Here is a 20,670-nt window from a genome sequence, read left to right as displayed (position 1 = left end):
TATTCTGATTGAATTCATGACATTTAGAGTAATCCCTCACTTATGCTAGCCGTATTGTTATATGGAACTGGGCTATCAACTCCTTTACATCGTAACAAACATTACCGAACATATTTTCATAAGTGTATTGACAAGACGAATGTTTTAAACACTACTACTTGCTTAGCACTGTGTTAGATGCTAGGAATAAATGAGTAAGATAGTGTCTTCCACCATAGACCCTTAGTGACTCATTGTGACTCTAATACTCAGACAAGTGACTCAGTACAAAAGTCTATAATAGGAAACAGAGACCTGGTTTGCTTTGTGTTTTGTTTCTCAGAAGCACATATAAGTATCTTGATGTTGTCCTTTACAAGTGTTCCACAAAATTAATGTGAATCAGAAGACTAAGCCTGGCCTTTCATTGGATACACTTTCTGACACTGAGTTAATTATAGAAAAAAAATACAGATTTCTTTTTCATGATTCAATGGAGCCTGACCAGTCAGCCAAAATTCTGTCATTCTTGGGCTATATTAAGAAATAGATGTGTCAAAACATCTGACACAATACAAACATATTTCTGTTGAATTTTGCATTTTGAATCTTATCTATTTTCTTTCAGTATATAACGTGTTCATTCATTACTTTATTAATGAAACATATCAATTGAACAACAATTAAATAATAGGTATTTTGCAAGGTGATGTGAGAGAATAGTCAAAGGTTCTTGTTCTCAAGAAACTTATTGTCCAGAAGAAGAACTGAGGCTTGTCTTTGAAATCCCTATGGTAAAACTGTATCAGTTGACTCATTTAAGACCACTTTTAACCCAAAAAGGAAGCCCTGACATTTTGCAACTGCAAGTTACCTTAGAGATAAACCACTCCAAATCTTCCATATTATGGATAAAGAAGCTGAGAGTCAGTTGAAGAATTAATACCAGGCCCCAGAGAATAAAAGGAAGAGGTGGGTCTAGAATCCATTTCTCAGATTCATAGTTGGTGTTCTTAGCCACCATGCCACACTGCCCCTAATAATGGACTCAACCAAAAGTACAGTGAAGGTCAATGCCCGGGCTTGCAGGCTTTCAGTAATATGTTCATGAGCATGTGTGAGGGGCAGTGCAAAGAGGGCAGCCTTCTCTGGGGGAGACCTGCTCTGTCTGACATGATTAAAGATTACAGAGGAAATTTGTGACTTTCCCCTTTGAATATTTAGCATTCAAAGAATATTTTTTGTCTTTTGCCAAATAAAGCCTGAACAAATGGTAGTTGAACAGAATTAAGTATTTCTTCTTATTTAACTAGTGCACTTTTACTAAAATGAAACTCTCAAGTGAGAGATTATGCAAATTAGCTTCTGCACTGATCCAATAGCATTGGGGTGAAAAGAGCAAGAGCTTTAGAGCCAGACACCCTCAGGCTGGTACCCTGCTCTTATACATTTTATCTGTGAGATTTAGATAAGTCACTTTGCCGCTTTGAATCTTCATTTCTTCCTCTATTAAATGGAAATAATACCTATCTCTCCTGCTGGGTTGTTATACAATTTAGCAATAATGATAATAATGCATCTCTGTGCCAATCTCTAAGCTAGATGTTTTCTATACATTATTTCTCTGTAACTATACAGTATAAGTAAAGCATATAGTAGAATGCTTGTCGCTGAAAGATATTTGTATGCTTCCTGTTACTACTTATCTAATCTTCCCTTGAAGAACTATCATTATTAATACATTTTGTTTGGAAATCAGAATCTTATCTACTAAGGCCTATAGCAGACTTATATATCCCACAAATACAACCAATCCATTAATAATATTGCTGGGGAATGGGGATGGCCTATGCAGGAATGACTAGTGCTAAGTATGAACCAGTTTATGATTTTGCTGATGAGCTGTGGGCATTCCTCCTTTTCTTGTGAGGATACTGACAATGTCTTAATTCATAATTGCATCCCCAGCATCAAGCACTATGCCTGGGACATGATCAGCATTCAGTAAATGTACACAGACCTGAGGTGAAAGGTGTCTTTTTGGTTATTGGATCCCCATCCTTGAATTGGAAAAGTCTAGAGTCTGACTGTAATATTCCAGTAACTTTGGCCTGGACAGTCTTGGAACCAAAGCACTGTTACCAGGGGCAGTAATTCCTGTGGTCACCATGGCAAAGATTCCAAAGTCGGCCTGGGAGGTGGCTCATGCCTATAATCCCAGCACTTTGGGAGGCCAAGGTGGGCAGATCATCTGAGGTCGGGAGTTTGAGACCAGCCTGGCCAACATGGAGAAACCCTGCCTCTACTAAAAATACAAAATTAGCCGGGTGTGATGGCGCTTGCCTATAATCCCAGCTACTTGGGAGGCTGAGGCAGGAGAATCGCTTGAATCTGTGAGGCGGAGGTTGCAGTGAGCTGAGATTGAGCCATTGCACTCCAGCCTGGGCAACCAGAGTGAAACTCCATCTCAAAAAAAAAAAAAAAAAAAAAAAAAAAAAAGAGTCCAAACTCAGAATTCTAAATTCAAGAACATCAAAATGAAAAGTAGAAGGAAATATGGGAACGTAGTATGTAATTCTCCCTAAACTCAGTTTCACTTACTGTTCTCTTAGGATTTTTATGTGGTTCCATGCTGGAACCAATAAAATGGAATGTTTGAAAAGAAACAGTAGGTATTTCCTCAAATCTCCTTTAGCTCTGATTAATGCACTCTTACTCTTTACATTGAGGCACACCCCAGATTCAATGTTATATCGTTTCAAAACTTCCACATAGGATCTTTTTAATTTTTATTTAAATTTGGGACAAGTCTTGCTGGGGAAAAACAAAAAGTTCCTCTCTAGAATCATATCTATTTTCACCTGTGGTAAACCAAGTCAAATTATCTGATAAATGAACACCATAATTCAAGTGTATGACAGCTCTTATGTCTTCTTGCAAGAATGTATTTTTTTTTTGAGCTGAAATAATGTTATTTCCTCTTGACATGTATTTTAGGGTAATTCTTTAATATAAAACAGAGCATCTTGCTTATAGAATTATTACTAAGCTCTTTGATTAACAGTGTAATTCTGTGTTCTGTTTCTTGAATCTGAGCCTTTCCAGAGAAGAAGAATTCTTTTTAAGGCAGCAGTTCCCAACTGGACTGTCTCAATACACTGGTTTATGTCAATAATTTTATTCCAGGTGATTTTAAAAAGAAAATGTTGGACAAGCTTAAGCAAAATGGGAGTAATATGTCTCCATGGAATGGACAGAAGGGCAGGATTAGAGTTGTGTGTCACCAACACATATTGGGCATAGGAGTGCCATCAAGACTCTCTCAGCCTTCGAACTCACCCTCTTCATTTGGAGGTTTGAGATCTGTAACTGTGGACAAGTTTGTTCATGAATTCGCAAACTTGTCTCTCAGAGTGCCTAATTAGTACATGTTGAACTTTCTGCTACAAGAGAAAGATTGCCAAAATGAAAGAAGGATGAGAGAGAAGAATGTAGGGAGGAATGGAGAAAGGAAGGGAGGAATGAGGGAGGGAAAGGGGAGGGGAGGGGAGGGGAAGGGAGGGGAGAGGAGGGGAGAGAAGGGTGGAGGAAGTAGGGGGAAGGGGAGAATGGGGGAGGGGGGAGGGAGGAAGCCGGGCGGGGGGAGGGAGGGAGGGCCAGTTTTTGCTTCTCCTGGCCTGTATTAAGTGCTCTCCCACAGAAACCAGGGTGCAGGTTTATGTAAGAACACAGCAATTCCTGTGAGAATTTTTATGTTGAAAGTTGGAGATAGGAGTGGGTAGTGGTACTAAGTAGACAAATATATCACCCAATGTAATGTGTTACTATTAATGAAGTAAGTAAGTTTTGCAAATTACTTTCTTTATAAATTGGGTCAGATTTAAAATAACTCTTTTATGGACAGCCCTTTCAATTGCATGCATTCCAGTATATCTTTCCTTGGTAGGAGAGAAAAGGAAACTTATAGACATCATGGCAGAACTTTATTGAACTAGCCCCTAATTTCACGTGGGCAGAACCCATATCTATCTTTGTTAGCCCTAGTGCCTAGCAGATAGTAGTGCTCAATAAATGTTTTTTTTTTTTCCTAAAAGTTGTGGCATTTATTGTTTTAGGGATTGCAAATTATGATTTTTATGGTAACTGTCTTTTAAATTTTAACCATGGGCATATATTTTAATAAGGAAGGAACCAAAGTAGAGGAAAAATGGGAAGAGTCCAATTCCATTTACACTGTACATGAGTACAATGATGTTGCAAATATTTCTATTAGTAATGGCACAAAAAAGATCAATGAATAAAGTTGTATGATGATACAAATGAAATTTGTAGGAATGATACCATTAAAATTAACAACAAACATTGGAAGTTCTATATATTGTGACTTTAAAAGTGTATAAGTTGTAGCTGTTTCTCCCTCAGTGGCACATACTGACCAAATTTATTATTTATTATTTATTTATTTATTTATTTATTTATTTTGAGATAGAGTCTCGCTCTGTCACCCAGGCTGGAGTGCAGTGGCGAGATCTCGGCTCACTGCAACCTCCACCTCCCGGGTTCAAGCCATTCTCCTGCCTCAGCCTCCCGAGTAGCTGGGACCACAGGTGCATGCCACCACGCCTGGCTCATTTTTTGTATTTTTAGTGGAGATGGGGTTTCACCTTGTTAGCCAGGATGGTCTCGATCTCCTGACCTCATGATCCGCCTGCCTCAGCCTCCCAAAGTGCTGGGATTACAGGTGTGAGCCACCACACCTGGCCCAAATTTACTTATTTATTTTATTTTATTTTTTTCAAATTTATTTTTTTAAGCATTTTATTGTTTCTTGTAAAATGGCCAGTTTTTTTCAATCTTAAAATGTCTACTTTCACTTTAGACATGCTTATTAAAGAGCTTTAAGGCATAATACCACAAGTAAAATAAACGTCTATAAAATCTGCACATAATTTGCATTAATTTTGTCTTTAGTTTTTGGTCAAAATCTAGATACAGTCACAGGAATGTGGCGATATCCATTATGCTGGTTTGGCCAGAAACAAAATTGCCATAGCTACGTAGTCTAAGGCATGGACCACGTGAGAAAGAGGTAGTTTTTTAAACATCAAATAGCAAATAAGAACAGCTGAGAAAATAGAGCATAGTATGATATAATTGCATCAGCTTCTGGAGTGGAGTTATTTTCATACTTGAAATTAATGTGTAGAATAAATGCGACATTTTATTTGCCTAGATGTTTACTCTTTCAAAGTCCAAATATCTTACATTAAGAATTTTGCTTACCACAACACATTGCTTCAGTTGACTGATTGTGAAGAAAGTGTTTATTCCTGGAGTTTTGTGGAAGAGGTTAGTGGAAGCCTCTTCCCTACCAGGGAGCTGTTATTGTTGAGGCAAGGAAAGAAGCCCAGAGCCACATATATCAGAGAAAAATCCAAATACATGTAAAGCAACAAGGAGGAAAACACAGTGGGGAAGCAAATATTCTATACTAGGCAGGCCTTGAATGCTCAATTCTATCACTCACTGTCTATGTGGTCTGAGAACATTCTTTGTATGACTTGAATCCTTAAGACTTGTTTTATGACCCAGAATATAATAATCTTTGTTGGTAAATGTTTCATATGAACTTGAAAAGAATATATTGTTGATGGGTAAAATAGTCTATAAATGCTAATTAAGTCAAGTTGCTAATGTTCACATTTTTGTTTCATGTATTTTGAAGCTGTTATTACATGAATAAAGATTTAGGCTTTTTATATCCTCTGGATAAATTTGGGGCTTCATCATTGCTCATAATATTCTTTGCTCTGAAATCTGCTTTTTTAATATATTAATGCAGTCATTCCAACTTTCTTTTGACTAGTGTCAGTATGGTATATATTTTTTCCGTCTCTTTAATTTTAACCTAGTTGTACCTTTGAATTTAAAGTGTATTTCTTATAAACACTATATAGTTGGATCTTTCTTTTTTATCCAGTCTAACAAACAGTTGCTGCCTTTTAATTGAAGTGCCTTGAACTTTTTACAGTTGACATGATTGTTGGTGTCATTAGGTTTAAGTCTAATCATCTTGGTACTGTTCTCTATTCTCTTTTTTTCTCTTTGCATGTCTGTTTGGAGGTTTACTGGATAATTGTTATAACTCCATTTTATCTCATTTGTTGATTTATTAGCGATAACTCTCCAGATGTTGTTGTTATACTAGTGGTTGCTTTAGTTTGTAGTGTACATGTTTAACTTATCCCATTCTAGCATTACTATCAATATTATAATACTTCATGTACCGCATTAGAACCTTACAAAGTATAGTTTTCTTTCTTCTGGTTTTTGTGGTATTGTCATATATTTTATATGATACAGTGTGTGTATCACACACACACAAAATAAACCCCATGACACATTGTTAGTATTTTGGGTTAAGTGGATGTATTATATATATTTATTTATATATTTATATATAATATAAATACAAAATATTAAATATATATTATATATTATAAATATATAATTATACATATATAAACTTCCATTTATATATTTACATTATATATATTTATAATATATAATATATGTAATATTTTGTATTTATATATAAAATATAAATATATAAAATATAATATTTTTAATTTAATAATTATATATTTATAATATCCTATTTATAGGATAATTTAATAATTATATATTTATAATATCCCATTTATTATAGGATATAAATAGGATATATTTATAATATTATATATTATAAATATATCCTATTATAAATAACATATATATGTTATAATGTATATCCTATTATAAATAGGATATATATATATATATTCTATTAATTCTGTCCCTCTAGGGAACCCTGACTAATACATATATATATAATATATCCTATTATATATATATATAATATATCCTATTATATATATATAATATATCCTATTATATATATATATAATATATCCTATTTTATATATATATAATATATCCTATTATATATATAATATATCCTATTATATATATATAATATATCCTATTATATATATATAATATATCCTATTATATATATAATATATCCTATTATATATATAATATATCCTATTATATATATAATATATCCTATTATATATATAATATATCCTATTATATATATAATATATCCTATTATATATATATAATATATCCTATTATATATATATATCCTATTAGTTCCTATATAAACTATTATATATCTATCCTATTAGAACTAATAAGATATATATATCTCCTATTAGAACTAATAAGATACATATATCTCCTATTAGAACTAATAAGATATATATATCTCCTATTAGAACTAATAAGATATATATATCTCCTATTAGAACTAATAAGATACATATATATTCTATTGTTTATTAAGTATTAACTTAGACTATCCCAAGGTCCCACAATAGGCCATCTGCAAGCTGAGGAGCAAGGAGAGCCAGTCCAAGTCCCAAAACTGAAGAACTTGGAGTCCGATGTTCGAGGGCAGGAAGCATCCAGCATGGGAGAAAGATGTAGGCTGGGAGGCTAGGCCAGTCTGTCCTTTTCACGTTTTTCTGCCTGCTTTATATTCGCTGGCAGCTGATTAGATTGTGCCTACCAGATTAAGGGTGGATCTGCCTTCCCCAGCCCACTGACTCAAATGTTAATCTCCTTTGGCAGCACCTTCAAAGACATACCCAGTATCAATACTTTGTATCCTTCAATCCAATCAAGTTGACACTCAGTATTAACCATCACAGTGGACAATTGTTTTAAAGAAGTTTAAATAACAAGGAAAAGGCTTAGGTATTCATCCACATAGTTACCATTCCCAGGGTACTTCCTTTATATATATCCAGACTTCCATTAGGTGTCATTTCACTTCTGCCTGGAGTACTTCCTTCACTACTTCTTTAAGTGCACATCTGCTACTAATGAATTCTTTCAGCATTTTATGTTTGAAAAAAGTCTTTATTTTGCCTTTATTTTTGAAAGATATTTTATCTGGATATAGAATTTTAAGTTGACCCTTACAGTGCAGGTAACTTTAAAGATGTTGCCTTCATTGTTTTCTTACCCATGTTGTTTCTGATGAGAAGCCTCTTGTCATCCTTGTCTTCCTTATTCTCTTTGCATGAAGCATGTTTCTTTTTCCTGGCATAAATACATTTTTTCTTTTTATTAGTGCTACTAAGCTGTTTGATTATGATGTATCTTGGTATGTTTCTCTTTATGTTTCTTGTGCTTCTGTGGTATTAAGCTTCTTGGATTAAAATATTCATAGTTTTCAATAAAATTTGGAAAATTATTGGTCATGATTCCTTCAAATATTTTTCCTTTCCTTCTCACTCTTCCTACACTTTGGAAACTCCAATTAGAGGTCTATTAGTCTACTTGAGGGTGTCTCACAGTTGGTTGATACTCTTGTCATTCTTTAGAATTATTTTTTCACGGTTAGTTTGGTTAGTTGGTTAGTAACTAACTTGGTTAGTTTCTATTGCTATGTATTTTATGTTCATTAATATTTTAGGCATTGTTTAATTTGCCTTTAATTCTATTCAGCATATTTTTCATTTTCAACATTGTAGTTTTTATGCCTACAAGTTTAATTTGGATTTTTTTTATATGTTTCATGTCCCTATTTAACTTGTTGACCATCTGCAATACAATTATAAAATTGTTTTAATGTTCTTTTCTGCCACTTCTAACATTTGTGTCAGTTATGGGTTCGTTTTGATTGGTTATTTTTTTCTCCCATTGTCAGTCATATTGTTCTACTTCTTTTTATGCCTGGTAATATTTGACTAAATGCCAGACATGGTGAATTTTACTTTATTGGGGCCAGATATTTTTGCATTTCTGTAAATATTGAAATGTATCATGGAACTGATCTTTTCAAGTTTTGCTGATCTCTTCAAGTTTTGCTTTTAAATTTTTTTAGATGGGAGGGCAGCATTTAGGGGTAATTATGTTTTACTACTGAAGCAAGATTTTTCTGAGCATACTACTTAATGCCCCATGAATTGTGAAGTTTTCTAGTTTAGCTGGTGAGAACCAGCACTGATCTCAGCCCTTTACAAATGCCAAGTATTGATCCTACTCATCCTTCAAAATGGTTCTTTCTCTGGCCTCTTGTAGTTTCTTCATGCACACAGATGCCAATCAGTACTCTGCTAAATACTCAAGAGTGGTTCTCAGCATATTTCCAGAATTTTCTTTCTGTGCAGCTCTCTTCTGATACTCTTTTCTGCAAACTCTAGCCATGTTGATCTCTTCAGATTCTCAGTTCCATGTCTTCAACTAAGAGAGTCTGCCAGGCTTCTCCTGGGTTCTTTGTCCCTGCTTGATGGCCTCGAGACTCTGTCAAGGCAGAAAGCTGGGGCAGTTACCTCATTTGTTTCCCATCTACTAAAGATTCTTGTCCTTCATTGTCTGATGTCTGGTGTCTGGGAAATCATTATTCCCTATAGTTTGTCTGATTTTATTTACTTTTGGTTGTTTGAAGCAGGAGGTTAAAGCTGATTTCTCTCATTCCATCTTGCATAGAAATTGAAGTTCCTCCTTACATCTTTAAAGATGAAAGCTGCTCACTACCTATCTCATATACCCTTGCAGATGCCATGTCTCTAGGTTATCAGATATAATTTAGATTCAGCTAATCAAACTTACTTAGGCAAGTCTTAGAATATGGAAATGAGTTAGAAATTGTACTTCCTTTTCATCTGCTACTTTTTTCTGGCATACACAGTGGTTGTAAGATGTGTTGGGTTTTTCTGAGCTGTGCTATCAGAATCTCCATTCTTTAGTCAATAATTTCACAAGTGCCAAGTGGTTGTGCCTAGGGCATCTTCTTTTTAGCTGTGCTGACATAGGAACTGTATCATGTCCCTGGATCCAATCGTTTTAGACAACCTCCTGATCCCTGGAGCTTAGCTAAAAAGTACATTCTTGGAAACAACAGTTCTGATGGGAGGTTCTTGATTACTCATCTTCTAGTTATGGCAGAGGTAGCAGCTCATCCTGCAGCTTTGGAATCACAAGAGTTTGGTTCAGCTCAGGATACAGTGAACCTATAATACTTTAATTGTTCTGCTTGTTCAGGTCAGAATGACAATGTATAGAGGCCGTCAGAAAACAGGCACTTACAAAGGTGATTTGAGAAATGATCAGATCACAGCACATAAATCAGAAAATGACTATATTGTATATCCTTATACATTCATTTCCAACCTTAAAAAATACTGTCTTATATGCAATATTTGTATTTTTGTAGTTTTATTTATTAAATATACTTGGGATAAGTTTAGTCCCTACATATATATCTTTTATACTCCCCTGTATTACCCGTAAAGGAAATTTAAATTGATTGAAGTATGTCTACATCATCTTTAAAATCAGTACATGCTGATATAACAGCTATTTCTGCAAAAGACAGACACTGTCATTTGAGCTTCACTTTTGGCTTTAAGGGACCCTCCACCTTTCTCCAACTCCAGTTTCATAACTTTGTGCCTGCAAAAGAATGTGGTGAGGGGAGGGCTTCTCTAGGATTAATTACAGAGTTTAGAATAAGAAAATTAACATGTCTAACATGCTTATTATGTGCCAGGCTCTGAAAAATGCTTTTATATATTACCCCATTTAATCATTACAACAACCACATGAGAAGGTTTTAACTATTTTACATGTGAAAAACATGAGACTCAAAAGTTCACCAACTCAATACAGAAGAAAGCTAGAATTCAATCCAAATCTATCCATATCAAAAGCTTGCTCTTTCCAATGTGTTATACTGCCTCGAAGCACTGTTGTAAATTGTGCTTCTCCAGGACTGAACCACATATAGTTATCCTGTATTGGGGGACAAACTTATCTGTTGTTCATTCAAATGCACCCAGTGATACATAATACCAGGGCTCAGTTTGCTTAGTATAAATAAAAGTTTCCTACATTTTAGCAAAAGGTGATGCTAAAATGAAAATAAATAATAAAATGCCCAATTTTTGACAATTATCTACTCTTCTCAATAAAATGTTACCTTTATTAGGTTAGATTTTCCTTAGGCTTCCAAAGTTTATATTCCTAGAAATGAAGGTAATGATTTTTGTGTTTTTCTGGGACGGGCAGTGTATTGTTAGTCTGTTCTATAAAAGAATAAGGTTGCATTATTCATCAGAATCATTTTAGTAGTAAATAGACTTTGATATGAGAAAGAAGAGAGTTCTGAACAGTCTCTGAATTGTATTTATGCCAAATATGTAATTATATTACTCTGCAAATGAACTCAGTACTAAGACACTTATAGCCACATCTCTTATATTAGTGATAATTTAGGCATTTGTTTGCCTAACTGATGACATAGAGATGACTAAGACCGAAATCTGACTTCAATTGGAGACTATAATCACCATTTGGAATTGCTCTTTCGTAATCATTTTAATAGGATAAATCACATGTTACATAACTTTATAATTTATTTAGTCATAAATTGATTCTAATCATGTGAATTGGGCAAATTTTTTACTCCTAAAGTAAATAAACCAAAAGATTTATTAATTAGGTTACAAAAGATTTATTAATTAGGTTAGACCAACATATCAATTAGTTGGGGAAAAAAGGAGTAAAAAAGCATATTGTTTTCAAATCATAAAAAGCTACTAAAAAACTAAATGGCACATGAAACATTTAATCTGGCAGAATAATTCCAATTAACCAGAAAGCCTTAATGATGCTGTAAAGTGATGGGGCGGGGGTAGTCTTTTGAAATTAGAAGAGTCAGGTTCAAGTCCTTAGTGTCACTATCATTATTTAGATGGTTATCAGGCAGAAGAGGGAGTGGACTTATTCTCTGTAACGAATTAAGGAGTTCATTCAGAGTAAGAAAGGACTCTTGTATAACCAAGAGACCCATCCAACAAAGAGTGAGTTGCCTCACTAAGGAGTGAGCTGCCTCTCCACCTCAGCAGATGCTCCAGCAGAAGCTGCATAGCTGGCCATTATGCATGGTAAAAGGCATTCCTTCAGTGGTTGAGTGTGAGACTAGAGTTTTCCATAGACCTTCTGATTTTGGATGGCCTTACATCCTCACTGCGCATGTAGCTTTCTGGGATTCTGTACTGAGTATTCAATTGCCTTGAATAGGGGGAGATAGGTCTACTACCTGTCTGTATCATCTTACTTTTTTCTTAGAAGCTCCTAGGTTTTATCACTGACCTCGAAAGGTAAGATATTTGGTCTTGTTTTCTAGCTTTCTGATTTTCTGTCAATTTCCAACCTTCCTTTTCTCAAAATGTAAGAGTTACACAGCTGGTCAGATTATGTCTCTTATCACTGACTCATACTCCTAATCTTCCCACCTGTATCTTCTCACATTCCCGTTTCTATTTGCCATACCCCACAAAGTCCTTAATACTTGTCTGTAATAGATGACTTCAAGCCCAAAGGGTGTATGCTTTTCAAATATAAAACAAAAATATAAAATAATGAATTATAGTAAGTTGGAGTGAAGGTTCTAAGATTCTTTATTTTAAATATTTTTAACATTAAAAAATGTTTACTATATAAAATTAGGAGGATACAGAAAAATATAAAGCCAAAGATAAACCACTCATAATTCCACCACTGCAAAGGAAACATTATTCTTTTAGTATATAGGCTTTGTATCTTTCTTTATATATAATATGTAAAACAAAATTAGAATCACACCATACAGAGAGTTCTGTCTTCTTTTACTTAGCATTATATTGTGATCATTTCTCCATATTATTATATATACTTTAGAAATATGATTTTTTAAATGAGTGCTTGATATCAATAAAAGATAAACATGAAATATGAATATATTAAGATCAACACATCAGACAATGATGTTGACATTAGCCATTAAAATTCACCTTTGATCCCATACCAATCTCTGGCATTTTTCTGACTATAGTCAGCTTTCCATTTAGAATTTCCTACAGAGAGAATATGCAATGAACAGCTTCAGTCCGCTCATCAGTAATATTTCTCACCATATATAATAAACTATCATCGTGCTTATTAATGCACATGCCTCTCTCCTGCTGAATAACAGTACTTTTATCTGCATAGTCATTATTTAATTTAATCCTCACAAATTCCTTGTGAGGAAGCAGAGTGGGTGATGCAATCTCTGTTTTAATGAGGAAAAAGAGGCTCAGAAAGTCATGTAAAGTGTTCAAGGTCATCTTAACAGCGATGGACAACCTTTGCTAGAAAAAAAAGATTTGAAAGTTCATAAGTGGAGGAGGTAGAATTCAGGCCAGATTTTTTTTTTTATTTTTAACTTCCAGTGTTCTTAATATATTATTGTTTGGCCTCGTGCATGGTATCTTGATTTAATTAATAAACATTTGTTAAATTGCTTGAGTTAAAGTACTTGAATAAACAAAACAAATGTATTTCAAAAAGAAAAAAACCCATAAATATTTATTTAAATATAGTAAATAGCCGGGTTTGGTGGCTCACGCCTATAAGCCCAGCACTTTGGGAGGCCAAGGCGGGTGGATCACCTGAAGTGAGGAGTTCAAGACCACCCTGACCAACATGGTGAAACCCTGTCTCTACTAAAAACACAAAATTAGCCAGGCGTGGTGGTGCATGCCTGTAATCCCGGCTACTTGGGAGGCTGAGACAGAAGAATTGCTTGAACCCAGGAGTTGTTGGAAGTTGTAGTGAGCTGAGATTGGGCCACTGCACTCCAGCCTGGGCAACAAGAGCAAAACTCCATTTCAATAAATAAATAAATAACTATAGTAACTCATCTGTCATTTAACCTGAGCATAGATCCCTATACCCATTTCCTCCTTTACTGTTTACCTGAAGTCTTCAGATTTTATTCTTTTCAAGCTTCTTGGACTCCTGTATCATCTGTCACCACTGACCATTATCACATTATGAATCTTCCTCCTCCCCTGCATTCTGTGACATTTTCCTCTGGTTGTCTTCATGTGTCTGCCCACTCTCATCCATAGTTCTTTGGATGACTCTTCCCTCTTCCTCTAAAATGTTGTTATTCTCTTGGGTTTTACCTTCAGCTTTTTTCCTTACTTTAATTTTACTTTTATTTACCTTCCTTTACTTTTATTCTGAAGGGCTTCAGAATAAAATGATAAAGGAAATTGATCTAAACTATTAAGAAAAGTGTTTTGATGAGAATATGTGTTTTCCTGAGTATTCTAAAAATAGCAATAACCAGTAATAGTAATAACAGTAATGATATTCCTTCACATTTGGATAGTCATTTGCAGTTTACAGGGTGCTTACATTATTTCTTTAAATTCATCACACGGATCCTGGGAACTAAGAAGAATTTTCATCTCTATTCTGTACGTTAATAATATTCTGTACGTTAATACACATCACAGGTCTCAGAGTTTTACCTGTGAACTTTGGTTGCAGAGTTTTGATGCCCCCCAGTAGACTCTTGTAATCGGCATATGAGTTTGAGGGGGTACATGTTTAAGGTGCTAGACTGATGGGACCCATAACTAGTGTGCTTGATAGTGATAGATATTTAGAATAATAGTAACAACTGGATATGAAGTAGATACCATGTCCCAGACACTGCTAAGTGCATGAAGTGACCAGCCATAGGTTTAACTTCTTTTTTACAGACAAGGCAGATAAGCTTAGCTCATTCTCTCTTTTCATGGGGGAGTGTGATGGAAAGTCTGACTCTCATTCAACATGTCCTCATGAAGCTAGTCCCATGGAGCTGTCCTGTTTAAACGGATGTCCCAGTTCTGCTGCAGCTTGAAGAATTTTTCAGACGGGATGAATTTTTCTGACTGGCTTGCTGAGTCTCTCCACATGGCCCCTGCCATGGCAGAGATCTTCCTAATACCCTGCTTTGTTAACCAGCCCCCTGTCTAGGCAGTGTTTTCATCTATGTTGTGTGACATGTCCTCTATTAACTCAAAATCCCCATTCTCTCCTCTTCACTGCCTGACTTACAAGGATAAGAGAAACTATCCCTGGGTTTGACTCTCTCTGCCTCCTACATTGGCATCATATCCTGGAACAATCATTACATAACAGTCCTGGGTTTGCATCCCAGATCAGCTTCTTAGCCAGAGCCTTTTGTAGATCAGCTTCTTAGCCAGAGCCTTTTGTATAACCTAAAGTCTCTTCACCACTCCGATCTTCAATTTCCTCATCTGTAAAATGAGGATTAAAATGTTGAAGAGAAAAAAGGATATAATATATGTAAAGGACTTGACATATAGCAAAAAATTCAATAAGATGGCTGCTATTATTAAGATTTTTATTCTGATACTTAATCTACTGTTTCCATTTTTCTGTGCCATTCTGCCTGTCATATGCCCCCTGACATGAGCTTACTGACTGACATAATTGTCAGAAAGAAATAGCACTGTGATTTATAATGGCCTTCAGAGACTGTCTTAAGAATTTAGATGTATTTCATTGTTAAACGAATCAAATTCAGAATTAAAAAAACAGAGCATAAAGCTTTCAATAGCAACCTACTTTTCTGTACTTAAAACAGATTTTTTAAATGAATTTATTAATGATATTTCAGGAATACTACCATCCAAAGAAGGAAAAAGCTGTACTTCAGATCTCTGAATGACTCTGATGGTATACCTGAAACTGGGATGTTGTGAAAACCAACATTATTCCTTTGAGACAGTGATAAGTAATTTAACTCTTTCTGATTTGATTTCTCATTAATAAATCGAAGAAACAGGAAAGTAAATGATTATGGAAGTAGGGCTTCGGCTTAAACATCTTAAGTCCTCTGATAGCGCAGCACTGTGGATAGGTCAACAGACAAGAAATAATAATGAATCACAGATGTGAATGCGATTTTACAAAGCCTTTTCCTTCTTTTCTGAACTCACGACAACCTGGGAGGGGATGAGAGAGAGAATTATCTATTGGACATTTTTCAAGCTTCTTGGACTCCTGTATCATCTGTCACCACTGACCATTATCACATTATGAATCTTCCTCCTCCCCTGCATTCTGTGACATTTTCCTCTGGTTGTCTTCATGTGTCTGCCCACTCTCATCCATAGTTCTTTGGATGACTCTTCCCTCTTCCTCTAAAATGTTGTTATTCTCTTGGGTTTTACCTTCAGCTTTTTTCCTTACTTTAATCTCTAAGGGCAATCTCAGTTCACTGAATGATTTCCATTAGCTTTAATTTCGACCTAATTTGGTAGTTGCAGCCCAAATCTCTCTCCTGAGCTCCTGATATCCATCCCACTGTTACTGGACTTCTTAATTTGTATGTCCCCTAGGTACCTCATGTTCACCCTTTGCAAATCTCTCCCAGCCAAGTTTCTATATCACTTTGTCTGGAGGGATGACAACACTTTCCATCCATTACCTTAGCCCAAATCCTCAACATCATCCCTGATACTTCCCTTTCTCTTCCTATCCTCATTCAATAATTCACTTAACTCTGTTGATTCTGCCTCCTCAAAAGCTCTCAAATACTCATCCCCATGGCTACTACCTTAGCTCAGACACTCATCATTACTTGCGTCCTCCTGCAACAGCGTCCTAATAGTTTTTCTTGCTTTTGTTCTCTGCCACCTGCCAAGCCAATCATGCCGCAGTCAGAATGATCCTTGAAAATGCTTACCTGTCTGTGTCCTTACAGACAGCTTATTTACATATATAAGATCATACACCTTATTTACATATATATGCATATGGAGAGAAAAAGTCCCTCATTTCCTGTAGCAGGATACACAAAATACTCTCTAATCTAGCCTTTACTGCTTCTCTTCAATTCTTCTTCAGTTCTTGACATTCTCAACTCTATTGCTTTGTATGATTCTTATCTAGCTGTATCTAGCTGGACTGAATTCCTTGCAGTTTCTACATTTGTCAAGGTGGTCTCAGGTCTCTATACCTTGTAATGCAACTCACTCTGCATGCAGCTGCCATCTTCACTATACTTATGACAGCCTACCCAGACAGACTGTGCTCCAGGTCCTGAAGGAGGTTTCCCCTGAACTCTTTCTTCTTGGGATTAAGTCCTCTGTTGCAATCTATGCCTTTAGCACTAGTTGCTGAATTACAATTATCAAATTAATTTTCTTTCCTACTAGACTCTGCCTTACTTACCTTTTTTATGTCCAGCACCCCACCACCTAAAACAGTAAATACTTAGCACATATAAAATACTTAATGTTCTTTGGATAAAATAACATTTTATAGTTGGGAAAACGAAGATAGAGAAAGGCCAACATCTTCCCATGAGTACATGGTAGAGGAAAAACCAGGTTCCCAATCTTCCAATTCTTTCTCCAACTTTTTTATTCTATTGCTATTTCTGTAAAACAGTAGCCTTAAACGTAGACTAAAAAGGGGCTTTTATAAACAGTTTAGTTTTAAGTCCATGAAGCCTTTGCAAAGAAAACATGACTTGGCGAAGTCAAGAAAATGTTATAGCTTGGGATCTGCTTAGATATGACTCATTCTTGTGCCACCCTTCTGAGGTTGAGAATGCTGAGCTTTGTCATCCCTGTTTACTCCAGGCTTTCAGCGAGTCACCTGAAACTTACTTAAGAATTAGATGGCTCCTTCCTGTTTATGTCTCTGTTTCCATTTCTAGGAGGTGATGATTTTCAACTGGATTAACTGTTCCTGTGCAAAAATCATTACCCCATGAGACGGAGTCAAGATAGGATAAATAGCTCATCCCAAGTATTATCACAGCACTAAAATAAATTTATGTACTTTCTAGTGATCATAATAGCACTTACTAGTTGTTTAGGCACTGTTTTCAGAAATTTGCATATAGTATTTTATTTACTCTCATATAAGCTTTATCATAAAATAAATTGCAAACACCTACTGTGAGATGTTCTGCTACTGTGAGGCATTTAACAGATTGTTTTTGAATGAAAGAATGTTTCTAGCATTGTGAGGATACACACACACACACACACACACCATGCCCTCTGCCCTTAGCTTTTATCTAATTGGGCAAATTGGTCTACTATATAAACAACAATTAGAGAGAAAGAGAATTATTTCTTTAACACTTTTGTGCTAGACACTATGTTAAATACTATATATAAATGTGTGGTAGGTGTATTTAAATCTTTACAGGAACTCTATGAGGTTTTCTAGGTGGTCAAGTGTAGGCAGAGCCAGAATTTAAGTCTAGCCTACTTGGCTCTTCCAATTCCATCACATGACATTTAGACCAAATGAGATCACAAAGGAATGCAGAGGGCAGGGGAAAAGGAATGAAATTGCTGGAAAAGACTTAGTCGGTCCAGTGTGAAAATGTGATTGGGATTAGATGGGCAGAATTAGGGAATTCAGTGGGAGCACAGGCTTCAGGACAGGCACCCACAGATAGAACATAAAGTTGCTGACCTATTAGGAAAATGGATCTCATTCCTCTATGTCCAGTATCTATCATCACTGGGCCTGTGGTTTTTCACCAGCTGCTCCCGTGTAATAACTGAGTAGTTATCCTTCAACTTTTATACAATGACTAAAACGTGAATTTTAAGCCACACATTTCTTGTGTACCCTTCTTCTGGGAAATTATATTTCTAGGAAAGTCATTTTGTACTAGAAATCAAAAATATCTTAGTGGGTGCAACCCACTGCCCTGAAAATGCCATTATTTATTAATCCAACCAGTAGGACTTCATGAAACAGAAGGGATGATGTTGCTATTGCAGAAACTCTCTCATTGGCAAGTAGGGGCCTGCAATATGGCATACAGAAAACAGGTACACTCTTCTGGATTGGGAACCAGACTACCTAAATTCAGTCCTGGCTTTGTACTAAGTACAGTTATTGAAATATTCTTGAATAAGTGTCTTTACCTTGTAGAACCATTCAATAGTTCTCCTACCTGTGAAATGTCCAAGTTGGAGTAACTCAGAGTATCCTAAGATGTCCTCTTCAAAATCATTTGTTACAGTGTTTGTGAAACAATTGCATATCATATACCCTTCTTGTAGATTGACAGTGCATTGAAATCTCTGATGGCCCTGTAGAAAACAAACCAATTCAACAGTGATTAATCCAACATTTAAATAATTATTTGACAAGACATACTCTGGGAAAAATTTCACTGTGTACTCTGCACTGAATAGAAATTTCTGGCAGTTCTGAGAAAATTCAGTTTGCTTTCAAATATGATTTGTAGGTTGCCTCTACCATGTTCTCAATTCAAGTTACTGACGTTTTAAAACTGCACAAGGGCTTAATAAAGATACTGTTATATTATCCTGGCTGCCTTTTTCTCTTTCCCCAGTGTTCTGGTGCAAATTAAAGTGTTTTACATAACTCTAAAGGTAGTGAAGTAGGAAGAAGAGAAGATATATTGTTTTTGCTTTGTTTGCTGAGTGAACAGTTTGAGATGTGAGTTAAGGATGCAGATATCCACCCTTCTGGGAGCTTCAGATTGCAGTTGGAACTGATTCTCCAGCACAATGGTCATATTATAATCTCAGTACTCAGTAACAGAGTACTAAGGTGGCCTTTGGATTTGTAGTCTTAAAGTCAAATTATAGAAATATAATTATCTTATCATGAGGGATTGTACCAGGAACTATGCTAGTGAATGGCAACATGATAGTCATTAAGATAGGTGCCTGCCCTCAAGGAGATCATAGTCCAGTGAGGGAAACAGATAAAGAACTGCATGATTGATTATAATACAGTTATGTAAATTGTTTGGATTGGGTAATGCATAAAGTGCAATGGCAACTTGGAATGAAGTTCTTTGACTAGAAGATATTTGCAAATCCCCTTCCTTGATCCAATCAGTGCAGAAAAAAAAAGAAATTCTTCTTATGTTTGTTTGTGGCTGATTAACTTTTTGTCTTGACCAGCATAATGATCATGATGATGACGAATGGGGAGGCATTATAAGACATTATGAGAGATGGAATGGTTTTATTTAATCCTTGTTGCAAGATTATCAATCTTCTCTAAACAAGTAGGTAACCCACTAATAATAAATGCAAACAATCATTCACTCATATAACTTTCTTAAAAGAATTTTATCAGTGGATGGAGGGTTAGATCCCTCAGTAAACCCCAAAAACATAGATGCCAGAATTTTTTCCTTTGCATCCCCATATGTTACCTGCCAAAGCAGCAGAATTTCCCCTAAGGAATTTTGGGTTATTATGAAGAGTTAAACAGAAAATGAAACTTAGATCCTGGAGTGAAATATCCAATTTACAGGTAGCAACCTTGTGAAGCAATGAGGGGATGAGTGTCTTAAGCAAGGCCACGAGCTAGTCAGGGACAGAGGCAAGACTGAGATTTAGGGCTCCTGACCGCCCCCCCATTCCAGTGCACTGTATCGTGCTCCTGTCTATGGTATGTTAGGACACTTGTGAATATTTTCAATTTTCATCTAATGAATTTAACATTTTTCTAAAATAAGTAATTGGGTGGAAGTTAAAAAAGAATCCCTAACTAATACCTTACCTTGTCACAAGAGGATATTCATATGTTTCAAATTTATTATATCCAACATAAACATTCCCACCAATGATTTTATCATAGAAAACAAAAAAAAAAACACATGAAAAATTAGGTTTATATTACTGATTTCCAATAATATATTGGAACAGGCCCATGGTGAGCAATTGAAAAATTCTGGCCAACAGTCTAATTATCTGCTATTTGATAAAAAATAAATCAAAACAATGGATA

The 20,670-nt window shown here is 35.4% G+C and overlaps 1 protein-coding gene and 1 long non-coding RNA gene across 39 annotated transcripts in view; one reads left to right on the top strand and one right to left on the bottom strand.

Annotated features, from left to right (window-relative positions):
• The window catches only part of DLG2 (discs large MAGUK scaffold protein 2), a 2,168,441-nt gene that overhangs the window by 2,038,395 nt on the left and 109,376 nt on the right, over positions 1 to 20,670 (top strand). The window lies entirely within an intron of this gene.
• The window catches only part of LOC107967372 (uncharacterized), a 283,858-nt gene continuing 275,668 nt past the window's right edge, over positions 12,481 to 20,670 (bottom strand). The window contains exons 3-4 of the long non-coding RNA XR_002938555.3: positions 18,851 to 18,989; positions 12,481 to 15,155 (exon numbers count right to left, since the gene is read on the bottom strand). This is a non-coding gene — a long non-coding RNA (uncharacterized LOC107967372). The remainder of the gene's footprint in view (positions 15,156 to 18,850; positions 18,990 to 20,670) is intronic.

The sequence above is a fragment of the Pan troglodytes genome, chromosome 9 (assembly GCF_028858775.2).
Source record: "Pan troglodytes isolate AG18354 chromosome 9, NHGRI_mPanTro3-v2.0_pri, whole genome shotgun sequence".
Classification (NCBI taxonomy): Eukaryota; Metazoa; Chordata; class Mammalia; order Primates; family Hominidae; genus Pan; species Pan troglodytes.
Note: the sequence above shows the minus strand (reverse complement) of the source record. Positions and strands in the feature narration are given on the sequence as shown.